The following is a 3,261-nucleotide window of genomic DNA, read 5'->3' as shown; positions in this document are numbered from 1 at the left end:
AGGGCCGTGCGCCTCTTGTCAGCCTGTGATTGGTCACCGGCTGTGCCGTCCTGACCCCTGGTGCCTACTATCGGTCATCTGGAAGCGCCGTCCCGCCCCCGACAGCCTCTCATTGGTCATCGGCAGCGCCGTCCCGCCCCCGGCAGCCTCTCATTGGTCATTGGCAACGCCGTCCCGCCCCTCCAGCATCTCATTGGTCACTGGTAGCATGGTCCCTCCCCCATGTGCCTCTCATTGGTTACCGGCAGCGCTGTCCCGCCCCCGCCAGCCTCTCATTGGTCATCGGCAGCGCCGTCCCGCCCTCGTCAGCCTGTGACTGGTCACCGACAGCGCCGTCCCGGCCCTCGTCAGCCTGTGATTGGTCATCGGCAGCGCCGTACCGCCCTCATGTGCCTCTCATTGGTCATCGACAGCACCGTCCCGCCCCCTTGTGCCTCTCATCGGTCATCGGCAGCGCCGTCCCGCCCCCATGTGCCTCTCATTGGTCACCGGCAGCGCCTTCACACCTTCATGTGACTCTCATTGGTCATCGGCAGCGCTGTCCCGCCCTCGCCAGTCTTTCATTGGCCATGGGCAGCTCCGTTCCACCACTGCCTGCAACTCATTCGTCTGCAGCAGCCTTTTCCCCCACCTGTTCCCCCGCCTTTTTCCCCTCCTTTACTCGCCTTTTCCACCGCCTTTTCCCCATTTCTCTTCTCCTTCCCTCGGCCCCTTCTCCCCTTTCCTTTTCCTCGTTCTCATGTCCTGTTTTATGCTTCCAGGTCCCCTTTTTACTGTCCCTTACCCCCTCTTACATCCTCTATTTTGCCCCTTTTTCCCCCTCTTCTCCTCCCTCCTTTTCTCCTCCTCATCTCCTTTTCTTTTTCCTCCCTTTCTCATTCTTCTTTTCCCCTTTCCCCTCTTGTCTTCCTTTCCCTTTTTCCCCCTTTACTCTCCTCTTCTTCACCCCCTTCTTCTTTTTGCCCCCATCCCCACTTCCCCTTTCACCCCCTTTACCCCTTTTCCTCCCCATCTCCCTTTTTGCCCCGTCCCCCTTTTTTGTTTTGCTTTTCCTCTTTGTCTCCCCCTTCCTTTTCCCCCCCTCGACCCCATTCCTTGTTCCTTCCCCATCGTCCCCTTTTCTTCCGAAGCCGATTCCGTTCTCAGTGCGATGGTGGCTCCTGCGAGCAGCAGAGCCCCGAGCAGCAGCGCTGCGTCTTGGCTCCCCCATTGCCCGCTGCTGAGCTCTTCCTGCCCTGGCTCCTCATTGGCTGAGCGCTGCAGCTTCCCCTTTGTGGCGACGCTTCACCACTCGCACAAACAGCCAGCAGACGCACATCTTTGCTGCCCAAACACACGCAGGCCTTCATTGCTTCATTGCTTTCTCACCACTGCTCTCTTAACCAACGTGCGGTCGGAACTTGCGGCTCTCAGGTTTTCAGCATCAACACAGACACAGCCTCTGAATTGCTTCATTCCCCCCTGCCATTTGTGCCCTTCCCGCTGCTCGTCGTTCTGCTCATCCGGTTGTTTTTCCGCAGCGCTGAGCTTGGCAGGAGGACAGAGGGGAGCAGCTGGGAGCCTCACGGCCTCCTCGCGTTCCCACGCAGCGGGACAGCGCTGCTGTATGCGCTGGCCCTGATTCCTCCCTCATTCCCTTCTCCATTTTTCCTCCCTCGTCGCGATTTCCTTTTTTTTCCTCCCTCGTCCCCCTGTTCCTTTTGTCCTTCTCGTGCACTTCCTACCATCCCGCCTTCTTCCTGCCTTCCCTCATCTCTTCTTGCACTCTTTGAGCCCTTTTTCTCCCCCCATCCTTATTTCTCTTCACATTCCCCTGTTCTTTTTTCCCCTTTCCTCTTCTTCATCTCCAGCTCCGCTTCCCCCCCACCTCACGTCCCCTTTCTTCTGTCCCTGTACCCCATTTTTCCTTTTTTTCTTTCCCCACACCCTTTTTCTCTTGTTTTTCTCTGCTGTCCCCTATTGCCTTTTTCCTCTTGCCCCTCTCTCCTTTCTTCCCCCTCATGCTGTTACAGAAGAGAGGGAAGGAATGATGGACAAGCTGGTGCACGATGGCAGCAGCAGGGTGGAAGCCCAGGTGGGTGCGATGAAGCCGGGGGTGGGACTGGGTGGAGCCAGAGCCCAGCCTGAGCTCATGGAAGGGCTGGGAATGGCAGGGCTCAGATGTGTGCCTGGGCTTCTGGTGTCAGTGAAATTGGGTGAGCAGTGAGGTTTGGGAGGGATCGACTTGTTGGCCTTGAGATTGATGCCCAGCTCCTTGCTCGTCACATTCTGTTCGGCTCGAGGTTCCGGACACGGCTTGCTCTTCTAAGCAGTGTGAGGACTGCGAGAAAGACTTAGTTGGATGCAGCAGGAAAGCACAGCTGCTGGTGGATGCCAGTGTCCGCTCCTGAGGCTCTGCACCAAGGTACGTGGTTCCCTAATGTCTCCTGTTTCACACGCTCGCTCAGGTCCTTGGGGCTTGTTGTCGGTTGTCCCTCGTGCTCACGTTGCTGTCACCGGGTGTTGTTCCTTTCCCCATGCTCAGCTCTGCCCAGTGCTGATGGGATGTCAGTGCCACCTGCTGCTCTCCATGAACTGCAGGTTCAATTCCTTTTGGCTTCCACAGCATTTGCTACTCTTTTGTTCTGTCTCACTTCTCTTTTTTCCATGTTGCGTGCTGGCGCCTCGCTGGAGTTCCCAGGATGCCACTGCACACTTTGGACCAAGTGAGATGCAGAAGAAGAGGTAGGCTCCTGAACAGGCTGCTGCTGAGTGCTGTCCTTGACCTGGGGTTTGTACAATTCCCACCCTTCGTTGCTAAGCCACGTTGTTCAGTAGTGCGAGTGAAGCTTTCTTCTTTCTTTCTTTCTAGGATTGGTGACTCGTGCAGCAGATGCAGCAGGCATCTTGGGCTGCCCAAGCTTCCGCAGTGAGCGTGTCCTGTTCCTGGTAAAGGTGTGGGCGTTCCTGGATGTGAAGATATCTTCATGCGTTTCCGATGTGCCCAGTCCCCCACCTGATAATGTTAGCCTTTGGGGCTCCCCTGAGTTGCTGCATTGGCAGCAGATAACTGCTGGTTTGACTGCCTTAAAGGCTGTCAGGAAAGATGTCTTCTGCGAAACCCCTGAGCTACCAACTGCCAAGGAAGTTGGAATGTTCCCAGGAATGACAGGAAGCCGACCACGGATGCGCAGCTATGGGATGTTGGTAAAGCCGAGTCTGCTCTATCTTTCCCTTTTCCATCCCCATTTACTCTCCGTCCGCATTCCGCTTTATCCCCTT

At 56.5% G+C, this 3,261-nt stretch overlaps 1 long non-coding RNA gene across 1 annotated transcript; it reads left to right on the top strand.

Annotated features, from left to right (window-relative positions):
• The first annotated feature begins 803 nt into the window (after positions 1-803).
• LOC128081281 (uncharacterized) lies at positions 804-2,988 on the top strand. Its single transcript, XR_008207125.1, has 3 exons — positions 804-2,404; positions 2,525-2,770; positions 2,852-2,988. It is a non-coding gene; the product is annotated as an uncharacterized LOC128081281 (long non-coding RNA).
• Positions 2,989-3,261: the final 273 nt, after the last annotated feature.

The sequence above is a fragment of the Tympanuchus pallidicinctus genome, unplaced genomic scaffold (assembly GCF_026119805.1).
Source record: "Tympanuchus pallidicinctus isolate F22 unplaced genomic scaffold, pur_lepc_1.0 scaffold203, whole genome shotgun sequence".
NCBI lineage: Eukaryota > Metazoa > Chordata > Aves > Galliformes > Phasianidae > Tympanuchus > Tympanuchus pallidicinctus.
Note: the sequence above shows the minus strand (reverse complement) of the source record. Positions and strands in the feature narration are given on the sequence as shown.